The sequence below is a fragment of the Marmota flaviventris genome, chromosome X, assembly GCF_047511675.1.
Source record: "Marmota flaviventris isolate mMarFla1 chromosome X, mMarFla1.hap1, whole genome shotgun sequence".
Classification (NCBI taxonomy): Eukaryota; Metazoa; Chordata; class Mammalia; order Rodentia; family Sciuridae; genus Marmota; species Marmota flaviventris.
The window spans coordinates 109101219-109121339 of record NC_092518.1 but is presented as its reverse complement, the minus strand read 5'-3'; the positions used below and the strand labels follow the sequence as shown (position 1 = coordinate 109121339).

The 20121-nt window shown below is 36.4% G+C and overlaps 1 pseudogene; it reads left to right on the top strand.

The window, feature by feature from the left end:
* Positions 1 to 17638: 17638 nt before the first annotated feature.
* LOC114089993 (DDB1- and CUL4-associated factor 12-like protein 2) lies at positions 17639 to 19110 on the top strand (annotated as a pseudogene).
* Positions 19111 to 20121: the final 1011 nt, after the last annotated feature.

The following is a 20121-nucleotide window of genomic DNA, read 5'->3' as shown; positions in this document are numbered from 1 at the left end:
TTTGGGTGCATGTTATAAAATTATGATTGAATGTTTGCCCCCTTACACACCCCAAATCACTATGCTGAAACCCTCTCAATGTGATAGTATTAGGAGATGGGATTTGGGAGGTAATTAGGAATAAGTGAGGCCATGAGAATGAAACACCGTGATAGGATTAGTGCTCTGATTGAAAGAGTAAGGGAAATTAGTTTCTTCTCTCTACCATGTGAGGAGGATCCAGATAGGCCACCTTCTTGTTGCCAGAAAAAGCCCCTTCCCTCAAATCTGATTTTGCTGGCACACTGATCTCAGCCTTCCAACCTGCAGAAAAATGCGAAATTTCTGTTGCTTAAGCTATTCAATCAGAGGTATTTGTGTGTGTGTTTGTGTGTGTGTGTGTGTGTGTGTGTGTGTGGTAGTCCAAGCTAAGACTGTGCACTAGCAGAAATTGAGACAGAATGAATGTAGTGTTCACTCTGAAACTTAATAGCAGTTAACAATATCTCAGTCATCTTATCTGTAGAGTAGGATCATTGCAAGAGTTTTATATATGTGGCTTAAATGGAGCTACAAATAATAATAATATCTATTGTTAATATTATTATTTCTTATTACAGGTATCTCTCAAACTTAGAATTTCAAATAAATTGACAACATATAAAATTGTGAATTCAACTACTCAAACTGGAATATTCTGGTCAACATACAATATTCTCCTTAGGCCTTTGTGGGAGGGCAATTATTGATAAACTACTACTGTTAAAAAGATGCCCAGGCCAGGTGCAGTGGTGCATGTCTATAATCCCAGCAGCTGATTTTGAAGTAGGAGGATCACAAGTTCAAAGCCAGCCTCAGCAATTTAGTAAGCCTGAAGAAACACAGAAAGATCCTGTCTCTAAATAAAATTAAAAAATTAAAGACTGGCTGGGTATTTGGATTAGGGGTTAAGCAACCCTGTGTGTGTGTGTGTGTGTGGTAGTCCAAGGAGGACTAAAAAAAATAGTATCCAATATTGTTAATCTTGGGGATTCCAGTGGGGGTTTTACATTGCTTAAGTATAGTCAACATCTAGCAATAAGCCTAAGTAAGAACTTGCTTTCCTGAGTTTATGGATTTTTAACAAACTTTTGAAACTCAGAGGGTCCATCTGGACCAAGTAATGTGTTGGATGCATTAGATAGATACAAAATGAACTCTTAACACACAAAGAAATTTTCAGGCCTTGAAGCCCAAGGACTATTTGTGGAGTGTAAATGTAATTTTTGTATTCATAGTTCATTTGAATTACCTTCAAAATACCTTTTTTTTCCAAATTTAAAAAATAATGCTTTTATTCCAATTTATAATTTTTCCTAGAGAACTATATTTATATATAATCATTTTGTTTTAGAAAACTTATGAAAATTTTTTCAGATCCAGATAATTATATTGCTTTGTATATTTGCTTTGAAAGGTCTACCTAAGGACTTAGCCTAGTATTTTTTTTTTGTTTTGTTTTTGTTTTTTGTATTGGGGATTGAACCCAGGGGGGCTTAACCTCTAGGCCACACCCCTAGCCCTTTTTTGTATTTTTTAAAAAATTTATAGACAAGGTTTTACTGAGTTGCTTAGGGCCTTTTTAAGCTGCTGAGGCTGATTAGTATAGTACTTAATTGGAAGAAATAAATACTTCAATACTGAATTGTTTAGACATTACGCTGACATATCATGATTTAAACATTATCCTACAACATAGCTTTCCTTTAAAAAATAATTATTTAAAAATCTGGTCTTACATGTTAAGAGCATTTGTGCTTAGTGTGGTGATATTTTTTTTTAGTTATAGGTGGACACAATGTTTTTATTTTAATTCATGTGGTGCTGAGGATTGAACCCAGTACCTCACATGTGCTAGGTGAGCGCTCTGCCTCTGAGCCACAGCCCCAGCCCTTTTTTTCTTTAATAAATAAATAGGATAATGCTTCTGACCTCAGATACCCTATAACTCCCTATTTTTATGTTTTCATATGTAGGCAATATCCTATTGAAAGATATAGAGTATGTAGTGTTTTGTTTCTTTATTATACCTTACATAATTGCATGCAATCCCTATCAGTGCTTCTTTATTCACACATATATATGACATTACTTTATATGTTTGTGGAGGTGGAGAGAGAGAGATTCCTGCTTCTTATTTCCAATTCATTTCTCCATATCATTCAGCTATGAAGATAATTAGGTTATCTTCAATTGAGAAGTTAATTTTGGGGGCTGGGGTTGTAGCCCAGTGGTAGAACGCTAGCCTAGCACAGGTGAGACCCTGGGTTTGATGCTCAGCACCACAGAAAAATAAATTAATTAATTAAAGATATTGTGTCCAACTACAACTAAAAAATAAATATAAAATACTTCTAACTTTTTCTCTCAGTTTTCAGTGGAATACAGTGTTTACAGGACATTTAGACAAGGATTGATGAACAAACATACATGCAGTCACATGAAATTTAAAAGGACTGAACTACAACACACACTAAATACCAGTCTATTTCTCTAAAATGTGGTATAATAGATTACAAAAGTTGTAAATAATTATCTTCAGATTTTAGGAAAAGTATAGCAACTAAGAATATTTTTATGCACCTATAAGCAATAATCTTGGTTCATCTTAGTACATTTATTGTGATAATTTACAGTTGATTAATTTAACTCCATGTGCCACTTTTCCCCAAAATTAGTTTTCGAGATTCTATTCTTGAGTGGTTATAGCAAATGCATATTAAGTTCCAAGTGTCATTTATTACATAAATTTACTGAAACAGAGAATCTCATGGTCCTAGTTCAGTTGTTGACCTAGGATACAGTCGCCTATTTTTCATGGATTGACTTATATTTCTCCTGTGGCTCTACTCATTCATAAACTGGGACAAGGAATACAGAGCCATAGGACATAAAGCATGACCCAAAAATTTCTTCTAGCAGGAAAAGTGATACATGCCAGTCAGTTTGCCATCAGCCATGCTTTGGGAAGACAGGCACCATGCACATTCCCCATTCTCCTTTTTTTCATCATAATTTAGGAGTCAACAACCAGGAATAAAGTATATCTTGATATGTTTTGGTCCTATAATTATGAGCTAGGAGTTAGGGAAAGAGGAAGCAAATTAATATTGAAAATATTATATATTTTCTCTTGATTCTTCCACATTTGAAACTATGCATTTTGCTTTATTTTACATTAAAAAATTGTGAAATACTTTACATTTCCAAGAAAACTCTCAGCAAGGAGAACCAGCCACCTAGATAAAGAATTCAATATATCTTAAGTTTATCCTAATACTTTTCAGCAGCTGGTTCAAGATTTTTAGCTGAGGTGTACATTTAGCATTTTATTCCTATGTTCTCCCTTAAAAACAAAAGCAGTTCTTTTTATTCTTCAAAGAAATAAACCAATACCTCACCATATCACTTGTTTTTATAAGCAAAAATACAGTACAAAATGCATATTTTATCCTGTGTATGGCCTTTGGAAGTAAGCCAACCCACATTTCAATCTCAGTTCTTCTGCTGTAGCTCTGTGAATTTGCTGAGTTGTTTTAAACTTCCTATACCTCTGTTTCCTAGTATATTTAAGGGGAGAAAAAATACATTTCTCCAGGCTTGTGATATTTAGTCAAATAATTTATATTAAGGACTTTGGCACACTATTTGCATTATTAATAATAACTCAAAAATGATAGTTCGTGAGACCACATCTCAAAAATAGTGAGATAATTCACTGACCTATCAAAGAAAATATTAGGCATTTAATTTGTATATTACTGAATTTTAGTTTAAAATTACATTTATATACATATAACACATGAAAAAATTTAAATAAACATAAATTTAATCAAATTATATATGCAGAATTTTGTGGGATTTATATTATGTCACATTTTGCTCACCTCACCTCTTTCTCTCTCCCCCCCCAATTCAGTTCTTTTCTGCACAACTGACAAACATATTCCTGGTATAGATCAGTATCAATTACTAATGTTCATGGCTGCAAATGGGAGAACACCCACTTAATAGTGTCTTAGGAAAGAAATAATTAAATTATCTCACTCATCAAGGGGGTGAATAAGGCATTTTTAGAATTGCTTCATCAGTTCAATAGCATTAGAATGCCATGTGAACATCTCTTTCTTTTTTTCCTCATTTTGGTGATATGGCTGCAACAATTCCAGCCATCAAACTCTCACCTTACAGTATTATAAGAAGAAGAAGTGAAAAAAGAAAATAAAGTTTTTTCAATCAGTCTTCTTACATATGTGTATATACACATAGGACTTTGGTCAGTGTGTTTCTAAAACTGGTATTATATTATACAAACTTTGCATTTCTCACTCAGCAACACATACCAGAAATATAACTGAAACAACTACCATAGCTCAAATATATACTTAAATAGCTGTTTGATATTATATGTTGAGACTTTACTATAACTTATACAATCTGTTTCCATTTGGGGACATTCACTTTAATTCTAGGTATTTTTCCCTTTGAATAGTTCTGCAATAAGTATTCTTGCATACAGTGTTTTCTACACTGGTGGTTTTATTTTATCGGGTAAATTCCTAGATGTCAGATTGCTGAGTTGAAGATTATATAAAAATACACCACAGTGAATCTCAACATCATGTACATCCACAAGTCTGGGATCCTAATTAGAATAAGATATATTCCATGTTTGTATAAACATATCAAAATAAATTCTACTGTCATTTAGAACTAAAATAACAAATAAAAATAAGAAAAAGAATTTTAAAATGTATTTTTAACTTGAGCAGATGGACCAAAATAGTTATATAACACCTTACATTTCCATCAGCAATGTCTGAGAGTTCTCTTATTCTTGTATCTTTTTCAGCAACAGATGTTATCATTTTATGTATTTTGTAAGTCTTATGGATAAACTGGTATGTTTTTAAAATTTAATTTGTATTTCTCTGTGGGTAAATAAGAGTATTGTTCATATGATTGTTGGTGAACTATTTATATACTCTATACCTTTTTTCTATTAGAGTGAATTTTTTCTTCTCACTATATAAGATTTATTGATATATTACAGATATCAACCCTTTGTTGGGCATCTGTGTTAAAATATCTCCCCAGACGTTTGTCTAGTGATTATTATTAATGTTGATTTTTATGTTTTATATGGTACACAATTCTAAATGAATAGTTATCCCTGTCACTTAGATTGAATATAATTGTATATCTACTTTTTTAGATTTTATTCCATTTTTTGCTTTATCTTAATTATATGCATTAACTTAAATTATACTTACCTACAGTAATGACAGCATCCACAGAATCAGGATAGAAAAGATATCAATCAGTTCTCTCTAGTGGGACTCCCAAAAAGCAGAGTTGGTTGTAGACTCTTACATATACTTGACCAGGAAAGGCAAGTAGTTTGAATGTGTTGTGAAGGTAATTCTGTTCAGTTTGACATGTTTCCAGAGTCCTCTTCTATTACACACTATTGGTGCCTTGCCCAGATCTCCTTTACTAGCTGGTTCACCTATCCCTCAGTTGTCCAGAGTATAGTCGCTGTTAACGTGTCAATAGATCACAGCTGCATACTTCTCCTGAAAATTGTTCTGGGCTTAAGGGAAGCACCTCATAGAGAGTGACTGGAATGCCAAGCCCTCCCTAAGGCAGAGAGGGGAATGGAAATTGTATAAGAGGCTGACAGGTACTTGCCTCTGGGCAGGACAATATTTGTGGTATCATACACTCTATCTCCCCAAGGAAACAGAGTCAAGCTTGATGAACCCAAGTTAGTGCACTGTTTCTTTCCTTGCCCCACCTTACTTCCCTCATTCTTTTTTATAAGTCTTACCAAAGAACCCTTTCTAAACAAATCACATGTAGAATTTTCCTATTTAGCAAATAAAAACAATACACATCCATTTAAATTTGAGTTCCCAGCAAACTAGAAATGATTTTTAAGATCAATGTGTCCTGTATAATATTTTGGATACAGTTATACTATAAAATTAATCACTGTTTATCTGAAATTCAAATTTAACTGGACACCTTATATTTTTATCTAGCAACTTTAATTCACTTGTGTAGAAATTTCTATCTTGGACTTTGCCTCTAAGGAATCAAGTTACTGCTGATTAGTGCCTATGTTTAACATTTTTTTTTCACATTTGAAAAAAGAAGATTCACAAATATTTAATCTACAGCTAATAAACCTCACTTTTAAGGTTTGGATTTGTCCCCCAAAAGCTTACATGCGAGAAACTGCAAGAAGGTTTGGAAGAAAAATGTTTGAGTTATAGCCTTAACCTAATCAGTGAATCATCCCTGATGGGATTAACTGGGTGGTCACTGGAGGCAGGTGGGGTGAGGATGGACACAGTGGTTCATTGGGGGCATGGCTATGGGGTATATACTTTGTAACTGGAGAGTAGAGTCTCTACCTCTTCCCCTGATCATGTGAGCTGCTTCCTTCTGCCATCCTAACTCTTCCACCATGATGTTCTCCCTCACCTCTAGACCTGGGAATGGAGCCGGCCTTCTATGGACTAAGACCTCTAAAACCGTGAGCCCGCAAATAAGTTTTTCCTCCTTTAAAACTGTTCCTGGCATGTCTTTTAGTCATAACCATGAAAAAGCTGACTAAAACACTCATTACATCCACATAAATGTCAGGTACTATGTTAGAGAAGAAGCCATCGGTCAGAAGGTTGGACAATTTAACTTTCAGCCTATTTTCATATATTGAACATTATATAAAAGTGCAGGTCATTGATGAAGACCTTTATATATTAAGATATTTACAATAAGTTTTACAGAAAAACAATTGTTCTAAATTTGCTGACCTTTTCTTTAATGGCAACAAATTTTAAAAGTAACCAAAAAGTAATAATAAAACCCACAATTTTTCCTTCATGACAATGTTGGTAATTTACTGATGAGTGAAAAGAAAGTTACTCATTTTGAAAAAAAAAAATCTTGTTATGTAAAGAAGATTTTGAAAATAAATATTTCCATTTTTTATCTTTATGTGATTTTACTCCTGAATGCAACTAAAGTGTATACCTTGGAAAAATAAAATTGTCATATTGACATATTTTAAAAAAATAAAAGCTTTGGAAACAGTATTTCTAACCCATTAAAAAAAATCTTTCAAATGAAGAGCTTCAGTAGATACCAATTCATTTGTGAAAATACAAATTGTAGTGCTGCTGCATTAATTAGCAGGAATGATTGATGGGGTTCAAAGAAGTTGAAAATTTAAGGGCTGTACTTTTATTTTTTAAATTTATGCATAATTGGTGACTGGGATTAAAATGTGTATAATGATTAACACAATTCAAACAATAATCAGCAACTTCTAATTAGATCTATATAACTCCATCAAGTATCTTTTTTGTGCTATGATAGCCACTTAATTCAGATATGGGAAAAGTAACTAAAAAATTTAAAACTGAATATAAAACCAAATCTTTTAAGTGGCTATATCACCAGATATTAGCTGAATTTTAAAACGATAATGAAGATTTTAAAACAAATCAACATTTTTTAAGGTCAAAGATGTATCTTGAACCATAAATTGAAAGGACGTATTTATAATGCAATTTATTTCATTAATTCAATAAATTTATTTTTTTGTGTGTTCAAGAATGTATAAAATACTTTAGTATAGTAATGTGTATCATATTAACTGAAATAAATCAAGTATGTTTGCTTGGAATTTATATGTTTTTGTAGAAGAGTTGTCTCTCCTTGTGAGTTCTGTGAAAATTTAAACCTCTGTCTAAACCCCTCATTGGGTCCTATTAAAGAGGCAACTGCATATTAAGTTCAGTGCACTAGCCTGCATGGCTTGTTATAAATATGGACTACTCACTGTTTAAGGAATACTGTTTAAGGAATACCAGTGCCTTATTAAAGTTAGCTTGCAGCCTCCTGTAAAGGTAAATAGGCTGTTTCTACTTAGGTGCCTGTGAGTTGTATATGGCAAAGTGAGGAATGTCAAGGAGAGAAAGAGGCATCTTTCTAAACTGTAATTTAGAACACTCACGTGTTCTTATAGCCAAGTCAAAAGGTAAAACTTCAAAACTGGAAGCAGAGAGTCTATTGACAAATGGGTACTTGCAATTTCATTTGAAATTTTTTCTTTCTTGACTATTATTTAATACTTAGGTCTGTTATATGGTTTCTTATTGGTTTTAAAATTATTTTTTAAAAAATTTAAATAATTGTAGATTCATATAGAGATCCAATGTGCATTTTATCCAGTTTTAAAAAATATATAATAAAGGATCATGACCAGATATTGTCATTAATAAAATAAAGATATATAATATTTCCCTCACTCCAGTGATATCTGTATTGCCTTTTTATAGACACACGCATTTCCCTCCTACACCCACTCCCTTTTTTGTTCCCTGCAACAAATTTGTTCTCCAGTTCTAGAAATCTGTCATTTCAATAATTTTATATAAATACAGGCTGGGAATATAGTTCAATAATAGAGAGCTTGCTAACATGTGCTAAGTCCTGGGTTCTATACATAGCAATACACACTCACACACAAACAAATGCTATATAAATGGAATCATACAGTGTGCAGTCTCTAAACATTGGCTTTTTATTTCACGCAACATAGTTCCCTCCATATTTATCTTAGTTGCAGTATGTGTAAATATTCTGTTCTCTTTAACTGCTGAGTAGTAGTCCACATATAAATATAACAGCCTTTAACCGGTCATCTGTGGAAGGACATCTGGTTTGTTTCCACATTTTCACCATTACAAATAAAGCTGTTAAAAATATTCATGTGGGGCTGGGGCTGTAGCTCAGTGTGCAGAGTGTTTGCCTAGCATGTGCAAGGCCCTGGGTTCAATCCTCAGCACCACATAAAATAAACAAATAAAATAAAGGCTTTCTATCCATTTACAACTACAAAATAACTTTTTAAAAAAATATTCATGTACAGGATTTTGTGTGGATGTATGTATTAATTTCTCTAGACTAGATGTTTAGGAGTGCAAGTGTATCATTGTCTGATAGACACATGTTTACTTTCCTGAGAAATTGCCAGTTTTTCTGAGTGGCTATGCCATTTTACATTCTTACCATCAATAAAAACAATGACTCAGTTTGTTCAGATCCTGGCCAGAATTTTGGGATTATCCTTTTTTTTTAATTTTAACCATTCTGATAGGAGTGTAATGATATCTTATTGGAATTTTAATATTTGCTTTCCTAATAGTTAATTATCTGAACATCTTTTCAAATTATTAAGTTACCATCTGTATATTCTCTTCAATTAAATGTCTATTCACATATTTTTCCAGCTTTCTAATTGTATTATTTTGTAATTTACTCTTTTGAAAATGTTAAGAGTTTTTTATATATTCAAGATGATATTCGTCTGTTGATATATGTTTTCTTGTATTTTCTGTCTATAGCTTATAGCAAAACACACTCACACACAAACAAATGCTATATAAATGGAATCATACAGTGTGCAGTCTCTAAACATTGGCTTCTTTTCCCATTAACAGGGTCCTTTATAGAACACAAACTCATAGTTTTGGTGAAGTTCAATTGATCAGTTTTTCCTTTTGTGAATCATGCTTTCTATGTCAAGTCTAAAGACTCTACCTAGCCTTCTATCTCAAAGATTTTCTTCTTTTTCCTAAAATTTTTATGATTTTATGTTTTAAATTTGAGTGATCCACTTAGAGATAATTTGAGGTTTATATTGAGGTTCACTTTTTGCTCATACAGTTTCTCGAGCACAGTTTTTGAAAATTTTCCTTCCTATATTAAACTGATTTTGTACCTTCATTATCTGTTCTGTTCCATTCATCAGTATATCTATCACACCACTAATATTATTCTGTCTTAATTACTGTAGATGGGTAAAAAATTATAATGGGTAGAGTGATTACTCCCATATTATTCAAGATTTCTTTACTTTTTCTCAGGCCTGTGCCTTTCCATATAAATTTTGTTCAAGCTTATCTATATCTCAAAACATATTTTGCTGGAATTTTGAGAGAAATTACATTAAAGCTATAGATCAATCTCAGGATTATTTAAATCATAACTGGGTTTCACCTTACAGTATATAAATGTGGCATTTATTTAGGTCTTAATTGTATTCATTCATTATTCTTTTATAAATTTTTAACATTTGGATTCTCTATATATTTTGGTAAGGTCATATGTAAATATTTCATTTAATTCATGTGATTTTAAATATTTTGCTTTTTAATTTATTTCTGTACTACTAGTGTATGCAAATAAAATTGATTTCTACACATTGACCTTGAATTCTATGAATTCACTTATTCTAGCAACTATCTTTATAGACTTCTTGCGATTTTCTACATAAGCAATCATTCTATCTGGTATTAGAAAAATCTAATTTCTATACTATCGGAAGTAATTTTATTTCTTTCTTCTTTATTGTCTTATTAGACTGAGTAGAAATCCAGTTATTGTTAAATAAAAGTGGTAAAAGCAGAAATCCTCATCTTATTTTTAATCTTAGAGGTAAAGCATCTATTTCTCACCCTCAGATAGGAGATTTGCTTAAATTTTATATATGTTCTCTTTGGAGTAGAGGGAATTCTTTTCTATTCCCAAGTGGCTGAGAATTTTTATCATCATGGAGGGTGGACTTTGCCAGATAATATTTTTATGTCTGGTGATTTATATTCATGTGATTTTTCTTTTTTCTACTGTTGACATGGTAGTTCACAGTGCTTCATTCTTGAATGTAGATTCAAAATCTTCAACACTTGGAATATAAATGCAACTTGGTCTTGGTGTACTTTTTTATGGATTGCTGGATTAGATTTGTTGTGTTGATGCCTTCTACTATGGACTGTTATGTCTTCCCCAAAATCATGTGTTGAAGCCCTTAACCCCAATGTGACTGCATTCAGAGATGGGGCCTTCTAGGAGGTAATTAAGGCTAAATGAGGTCATAATGGTAGGTTCCTAATCTGATTGGATTGGTGGCCTTATATGAAGAGGAAAAATATCTTTCTTTCCACCCTTATATACAAAAAAAAAAAGGTCATGTGAGCACACTGTCAGAGGCAACTATCTATGAGTCAAGAAAAGTCTAAAATAAACCTACATTGTCTTAATTTCCAGTCTCCAGAATTATGAGAAAATAAATTTCTGTTGTTTAAACTACCTAAACTATAGTGTTTGTCATGACATCCTGAGAAGACTAAGGCACCTCCTTTTCATTTTTCTGGAAAAGATTTATAAAATTAGTTTTAAGTCTTTAAAAGTTTGATAAAATTCTGCAGTAAAACTCTCTGTGTAAGGATATCATATTTATGGGAAATTCTAAAATATTAATTCAATTTCCTTAATAGTTACAAAAAGATCTAAATTTTCTATTTATAATTGGATAAATTGTAGACACTTACATTTTTGAGAAATCAGTCCATTTCTTCTAAGTTGTTGAAATTATATGTGTAAAAGTTAATCAAAATATTCCTTTATTATTCCTTTGAAGTTTGCATAGTCTATAGTGATGTTTCAATTTTGTTCTCATTTCTACTGTTTTTACTAGGGGTTTATCAGTATGACTGAATATTTTTGAAGAAAATCTACTCTTTTTTTCATTATTTCCAGTTTCCTGTTTTTGATTTAATTAATTTCTACTTTTAATGTTTATTCTTTTCTCCTGCTTGCCTTGGGGTTATTTCGCTCTTACTTTCCTACTTTCTTGAAATGAGAACCTAGATTTTGACCGTCCCTTGTTTCTAATGTAAGCATGTTTTGCTATACAGTTCCCTTTCAGCACTGGTTTACTTGTGTGTTATACATTTTGATATTTTCTATTTTCATTCTCACTTTCCTTTATGCATTATATCTTTGCTTTTAAGGCTTTCCTCTTTTACCTATGCATTATTTAGAAATTTGTTATTTAGTGTTTGGAAATTTCTCTGCTTTGCTTCTGTCATTATTTTCCTGTTTGATTCCTTTATGGTCAGATAATATACTCTATGAATTTAGTACTTAATCTATGTTGAGGTTGTTTTAAGTCCCAGTGTATGATCTATATTTGTGAATATTCTTTGGTCACTTGAGATTTTTGTTTTGTTTCTTTTGGGGGTGGTGTACTGTAGATTTAACTCCTAGGTGCACTTTACCACTGAGCTACATCCCAACCCTATTTATTTAGTTAGTTAATGAGTTATTTTTTATTTTGCTTTGAATCAGAGTCTTACTAATTTGATGAGGGCCTCGCTAAGTTACTGAGGTTGGCCTCAAACTTGAGATCCTCTGACCCAGCCTCTCAAGTTGCTGGGATTACACACATGTGCCACTACACCCCAATTCTTTGGTCTGTTGAATAAAATATATATTCTGCTCTTGTTGAATGAGATGTATTATATAGGTTAATGAGGTCTAGTTCTTTGATGGGTTTCTGAATTTTATATCTATACACATTTTTATATAATATTTACATCAATTACTTAGTGGGGTGTTGATCGGTCTATAATTTTACCATTTTAATGTATTTTCAGGTTTTCTGGTTTCTCACATATACATTTAGGATTATTATGTGTCCTATTCTAGCCCTATATAATGATACTACTTGACTCTAGAAATTTTCTTCACTCCGAAGTCTATTTCATCTGATATCAATATAATCACATCTGCTATTTATGATCAAGAGTTACATTGTATATTTTTCTATCATTTTATGTTCAGCCTAGTTTTATCATATTTGAAGATGTACTTGTAGAAAGTACTTTTTGATAATACTTTCTTTTAAATCCACTTTGGCAATCTCCATCTACTAATTAAATTATTTATTTATTTTACCTTAGTTCTTATTTACTAAAACATACTAAACACAAAAATTGAATTTGGAGTAAAGGCCATTTATGTTATGTTCTGGCTTAGAAGTTGTCTGCATTTTGCTCATGTCCTGAAACTTTCTATGAGGCTGGGTTTTTTTTTAATTTTTATTTTTTAGTTGTAGTTGGACACAATATCTTTATTTTATTTATTTATATGTGGTGCTGAGGACCGAACCTAGGGCCACACACGTGCTAAATGAGCACTCTACCACTGAACCACAACCCCAGCCCTAGGAGGCTGATTTTAAAAGTGAAGGACTCCTTAATCTCTCAGAAGAAATTTCTAGGCAGGATAGGTGTTGCAAGGATATTGCTAATGTCTTTTAGCCAAATTTATTGTGATATTCAGGAGAAAAAGCAGAGCAGAAATATTTGAAAAATTTGAATTTAAAAGGCAAAAATAAAACTGGAGCTAAGAGGTCCCAGTTGTTAAAGACATTACCACCACTAAAGAAATGCTAAAGACTTTGCCTAGAGTCACCAAGGAAGATAGCTTGGGGGCATCTCAGGAACTGACAAGACCACACCCTCTCAAGCTCAAGGTGAAAATTCTCTTGAGAAGAGTCATGGGGCACCCTTCTTGCAGAAGGGGGCCTTGGAAGATTTTCTACCCTGGTAGGTCACCCAGACACTCAGAGGCTCCTGCAGCAAGGGTCCCTGGAGTCTTGGCTAATGCTCAGGATGGCAGCAGACCTTGTCATCAACCACATGATGCTGGTTCTGTAGGATTACACGATGTTGGAGTTAGGGGGTCATGGAGGTTTCCACCAAGATTTCAAAGGCAGGCCTGGGAGTCCAAGAAAAGTGCAATAGAGTCTGAGTCCCTGCAGGCATAGCCTGAAAAATCAAAATATGGAGATGTGAGGAAGAAACCAAAGCTGTAATGTAGACCTCCCAAATTAAGAAATACCAGTAACATGGGACATTGTCCAAGTAAACCTGCAGGAATCAAAAAAGAGACAAGCCGATAGAAGGGCCACTTGGCTGCAACCTACAAGTCCACAGGGGCAAAAACTACAAAGCCCTTTGGAGAGAACATCATGTTGTGATGGGCCCAGATGCTAGACATGGAGCTACAGGAATCCAGCCCAGGTGGATTTCAGTCTTGTTTTGGTCCTATCCCTTCTTTATATGCCCCTAATTTTGTGAATGAAAATACTTACTGTGTGCCTTCATATATTGGATACTTGTAAATTGCTTTTAATATTACAGGAGCTCACAATGGGAGATTGTCTTGAGCCTCAGAGAAGACTTTGGACTTAAACTTTGAGCAATCTCAGAACTGTTAAGACTATGGTTGATGGATACATCTTTTTTCCAGCACTTCCTTCTGGTCTCTGTTGTTTCAGATAATAAATTTACTGTTATTCCTCTGGTTTTCCCCTATTGTTATTATACCATTTCTCTGTTTTGGATAGTTTCTTTGGTTTTAGTTTACAGAATTTTTTCACATATGTTAGTGTGGATTTATTTAGAATTGTGCTACTTGTGTTCTTTAATTTCTGTTTGTATTCCACTATTTCTTGAGGAACAGAACTAGTTTTGCTTCCTATACCCTTGCTCAGTCTCATTGATGTAGGGTAGGAATGGAAGCTCAGCTCCTCACTGAGCCAATCTGACACTAGTGAAGAGGATGAGGGTGAAACATAGTAGTAATTAGCTCATTCTCAAATCCTCTCATTAAATCTCATTGATGAGGTCTTGGTAGAGGCTTAACTTACCATTGAAACACATTGACATTATTCCTACCAGAGAATCAGTGTATAATACCAGCTTTGCCTCAGAGATGATGGAAGATCAGTTGCCCACTTGGCCCCACTGAAATAGTGTGTGGCAAAGTGAGGCAGGGAAGTTTTTCTCCTGGTTCTGTTTTCTGGAGTAGGGTATGTATTGCCAAAAAACGTTTTGTATTATTAGGCCTCCCTTTTTCAGACCTTTTGTGTTTGGACAACAGACTTTTCTTATAGATGTTACCATTTGTGCTTATTGAGGTTTCTGGGTTGGAGACTTCTTCAGCTTTCTGTCTAGGATCTGTAAGACACAATAAGAAAATCAAGGGAACCCCACTCCTGTCTTTGTTCAAATTCTGAGGTCTCAAGTCCATTCACATCTTGTTTTTTCCTGCTTTCATAGATTCCCTTTACTTGTTAATTAACCTGTCTCCAGAATACTTTAAATTTTGAGAGTCAGAGGACATAAAAGCAATTGAGACTATTTTATGCTGATCAGAGCTGAAAGACTCCATTTTTATATCTCCATAATATTTTAAACAGTTATGTTCACCACTATGGACATAAGGGCATTTCATTATGACCTTGAGGGGATTAAGTGTGTAAAAAGTGGTCATTATACTATCATCCCCTAGAACATAGATGCCCTCTCTTTGATTTTGTGTGTCCTGAGGAGGGAAGATACAACACACAACTTTATTTTTCAAAGCCAAATGGTGTTGGAGTCCAAACTGCACACAAATGGCTGGTAGAATTTCTAGCATTCATAACTTTAAGGGTTTCTTCTCTTCTCTGTGGAACCTTCTTAGACATTTGATGCTTACTTTGTCCCAGGGAAAAGAAGGTAGACATGTTTCTTAGTTTTTGTTTACTATTGATTTCCCCATTGTTTTTTGTACTACAGGATAACATCATAATGATCAACACTGATCACTAGTTTGTTTAGCTGCTGTTGTTGAAGAACTCTGAGGTGTCCCTTTCAGTAGGAATTACCACTGTTCATAGATGGACACAACATCTCCCAGCTGCTCTTAGCGTTTCTACTCCTGGCAAGCAACTTCTACAGATATCCCATTCCTATATTTGGGATGCTGAGAGGAAGTGTGGCTTATGAACACTATATGACTAGCAGAAATTTTACTCATTTCTCCAAAATATAAGTGCATCAAATATGGATTTACACTATTTTGGTTCACTTAATAATTCATTGTCTTTGGAAAAAAATCATAATTTTCCAAGCTGCAATTTCCTCATCTACAAAATGTGGATCATATTAATAGTGGATTAAAAAAGATAATATTTGAAACAGTCCTATAACAATATTTGTTAGTATAATAATAAATGATATTGGGAAGAATCATAACTGTGGTGCAGAAAAGTGTAAAGGAGAATGGGGTATGCAGTAACTGAAATGGAATGGCCAGGAGGCCCCATGGCTTGTACTTGGAAATTGTGTATGTGAGTGAAATTACAAAAAGGGCTGGGAAAGGAGGAGAAAAATATCAACTAAAGGTTTAGGGATGGTAGGGGTAGAGAAAGCAGCATGGAAGTAGATCCTACAGTCTTCTCAGATGAGTCAGAAAATTAAATTTATGCCTGTATGTACTTGCTCAGCAAACTGGTTTTTAAGGGGGAAGATTGGGGCTTGTGCAGAGTTGATGTCAGCCACCAACCTCTCTGTACAATACAATCTATCAATCAGTGTGTAACTAAAATCTGTGTGTCTGTGCATACTAGGAACAGTCCTGCTACTGGATTGGCTACTCTGAGGTAACATGTGAGGTCCACTGAGACTTCCAAGAGTGAAAATCTGCATTCCACATCTCTACAGTCTTATGGTTTTATACCTATGATCGCCTTCTTCTGCAAAGTGCTTTAGGTCCTTTTGTGCATGTGAAAATCATGTTCATTCCTCAAATCCCTTTTCCAAGGCCTAGTGGAGGGGTGTTCTGGTCAGGTGCCTTGAGTTTATAGAATTGTCAATGGGAATGTTTAACTTATCCTGCCAGGAATAGAAAGGGAGGTGCCCATCCACTGAGGCACTGTTCCACTCCACCTCCTTAGGATTGGACAAAAGCAAACACCTCCCCCATGAGCACAGAGCACCAGGTTCTGAAACTGTGACCAACCAAGGGACTGTGAAGATCATAGGGAGAATATGAGGGGAAATGATCTTCATTTGGAATGCACTCCTCAGAGATTTCTAGTGCAGGAACTCAGAAACCTTAATTTGAGGATGGGGAATATTTGTTTGAAATTGTTTAAGATACCACACCAGAAGGGCTGAGGAAGGAGGGACAGAAAGGAACTAGCAGGAAGATGGGTAGTATCCCTGCCACTGGCAAACACTCCCTTTGGCTACCAATTTCAATGTCAATCTCAGATCAAGGTTCTCACAGTATTACACCAAGTGTATATTTGTTTCTTCCCACCGATCATGGTCAAGGCTCATCTAATCCTGTACTTGACTATATTTTAAGTTTCAGATTTTATTCAAGTAAGAATTTTAGGGCTAGTTGGTTGCCCTAAAATGGGCGATGAAACACCATGTATTCTATACTGAGAATTCAGGAGCTATACCCTCCAGCAATCTACCCAGGCCTCTGCTCCACACCCACTTACCCCTTCACCCACAGCCTCCACCTGCAAACCCAGCATGTGCTGTCCAATATCCCCCTCCTCCCTCCCTCCCCCACTCTCTCCTCACCCAACTTCAGTTTCTCAAGCACTTCCTCCCTTCTCTCCGACTTGGCTGCCGCCTCCCAGAGGGCGACCACACTTCCCACCCTCGGCCAGGTCCACCACCAGCCCTAACCCTCTCCCCCACACTCCGAGGGTGCTCTGCTCCCTCTGACCAGGAGTTATTTGCCTGCCCCCACCGTTTTGTTTTTTGTTTGTTTGTTGTTGTTGTTTTGCTGTGGACAACCTCAGACTCGGTGCCTGGTGGTAGCCGCCATCTCCTGGCCCTTGAAATCCCGAGCTCCCAGCTGAAGCGCAGACGCCTCCACCCAAGCCCCCGACGCCCTGCCAGCCACTGCTATGGCCAGTAGGAGTGCCACGCACAGCCTCGACGCTGCCGCCGCCTGCCCGACGGCCACAACGGACTCACGGGGAACAGACAGCAAGAAGCGGGAAGCACCTGCACTCAAGGTTGGTGAGGGGAGCTCTTCCTCTCAGGTTTTGGTGAAGCCAGGGCACAGAGAGGGGCCGCTGCAGCCCAACAAGCAGAAGCGGCTAGCAACTTCTGGCTCGCTGGTCCATTATTTGAGGGGCCGTGCGGTAGGCACTTGGAGCAGCGGTGGGCACTTGGAGCAGCGCCCGGCTCCTGGGCTTCGAGGGTAAGCTGCACAGCTATACAGTGCTGAGGCTGCCCGAGATACTGACTGAGCGCCAGCTGGCACTGGGCACCCTCAACAAGGTTTTCGCCTCTCAGTGGCTAAACTCCAGGCAGGTGGTGTGTGGCACCAAGTGTAACACACTCTTTGAGCTGGACGTGCAGTTGGGCCAAATCAATCGCATCCCCTTGCTGCGGGACAGGGTGCCCATTCTGTCCCGGGATCAGCCAACCACTGGCATCCATGCCATTGAACTAAATCCCTCTAAGATGCTTTTGGCTATGGGGGGTGAAAATCCCAACAGCCTGGCGGTCTACCAGCTACCCACCCTAGATCCCTTGTGCCTGGGTGACCAACATGCTCACAAAGACTGGATCTTCTCCATAGCCTGACTGAGTGATACTGTGGCGCTGTGAGTGGCTCCCGCGATGGCACCATGGCCCTGTGGCAGGTGGATCCTGACAGAAATGGCAGCATTGCCTGGCAAAACGATGGGAAGTTCCCTGTGTATACCCACATCTATCCAAAGCACATAGAGGCTATCCCCAAGGCCAACAGAAACATAGGTAACCACAGAGTGCGGGCCCTGGCCTTCAGTGGCATGAACCAGGAACTGGGAGTCGCGTGTGTGGATGGCTACTTCCACCTGTGGAAAGCTGGAAACACCCTATCCAGGCTGCTGTCCTTCAGGCTGCCCTATGGCCACGAAAGCATGTGCCTAACCTACTGCAATGACTTTTCCCTGTATGTGGTGGGCTCTTATTCTCATGTATCCTTCTTGGATCTGCGCAGAGGCCACCAAAATATTTGGCCCTTGAATCCCTATGAGTGTGGAACAGGTGTGCGCTCACTGAGTGTCTACCAGCACATAGTCACTGTGGGCACAGGCCTTGGCTCCCTGCTCTTCTATGACATATGTGCTCAGAAGTTTCTGGAAGAGAGGGCCTCAGCCAGTCTAGACTCCTTTCTGGGACCCACAGGGAGGAAGCTCAAACTCACCTGTGGCAGAGGCTGGCTCAACCATGATGACCTTTGGTTGAATTACTTTGGTGCTGTGGAGGAGTTCCCCAATGCCCTCTACACTCATTGCTACAACTGGCCTGAGATGAAGCTTTTTGTGGCTGGGGACCTCTCCCTTCAGGCCTCCATGGGCACTATGCAGGCCTCTGGAGTTAAGGCCTCATTTGCAAAGTGCATAAATTTACATATCATTTCAGTGTAACCTTCCTTCTTCATGCTGCAGTTGTTTTAGTTCTTTCTTTTGTCCTACAGGTATAATTGGCTCAACTTCAACTATGAGGAGAGGGAGAGGGAGAGGGAGAGGGAGAGGGAGAAAGTATAAGGATTTGTCTACATCCTCTTTAGCATTTGTTATTTTTTCCTTTTTGACAGCAGCCATTATAATTAGGATGAAGTTGAATCTCAAGGGTAGTTTTTGACTTACTAATCCTTGAAGGCTAAAGTTATTGAAGATATCTTCAATAGCTAAAGATATTTATTTTTTGAGAGGGAGAAGGAGAGGAGGCAAAAGGGAGGGGGAGAGAGAATCAAAACTTTAAAGCCAGTTGCTATGGTGCACACCTGTGATCCCAGTGGCTTGGGAGGCTGAGACAGGAGAATAACAAGTGCAAAGCCAGCCTCAGTGACTTAGTGAGCCTTAAGCAACTTAGGGAGGCCCTGTCTCTAAATAAAAATAAAAAGGGCTTGGGATGTGGCTCTGTGGGCAAGTGCCATGGATTCTATCCCTGGTACCAAACCAAAAAAAAAAGGTTGACCTTTAAGACTTTTCTGCATATTCCTAACATGATGATCTTGACTTTTCATAAAAAAAAAGTTTTGTCTAATCCTTAGTTAACATTCTGTCTTTGAGTGATTCACATATTCTTTCTGCATTAAGGAGATCCAATGGTGGTTTCACAATTATGCAATTATATTTCTTTTTTTTTAACTTCTTTTATTACTGGTATTAAAATAGTATTGTTTTGGTTATTTTTCATAGCACATATATGGCATATTAAGAATATTTTCTAATAAACAGAATTTTACATTTGTTCCAGAGAGTTAGCTATAGTTTTTGTTTTTGTTTTTTGGTACTAGGGGATTGAACTCAGGGACATTCGACCACTGAGCCACATCCCTAGCCCTATTTTGTATTTTATTTAGAGAAATGGCCTCACTAAGTTGTTT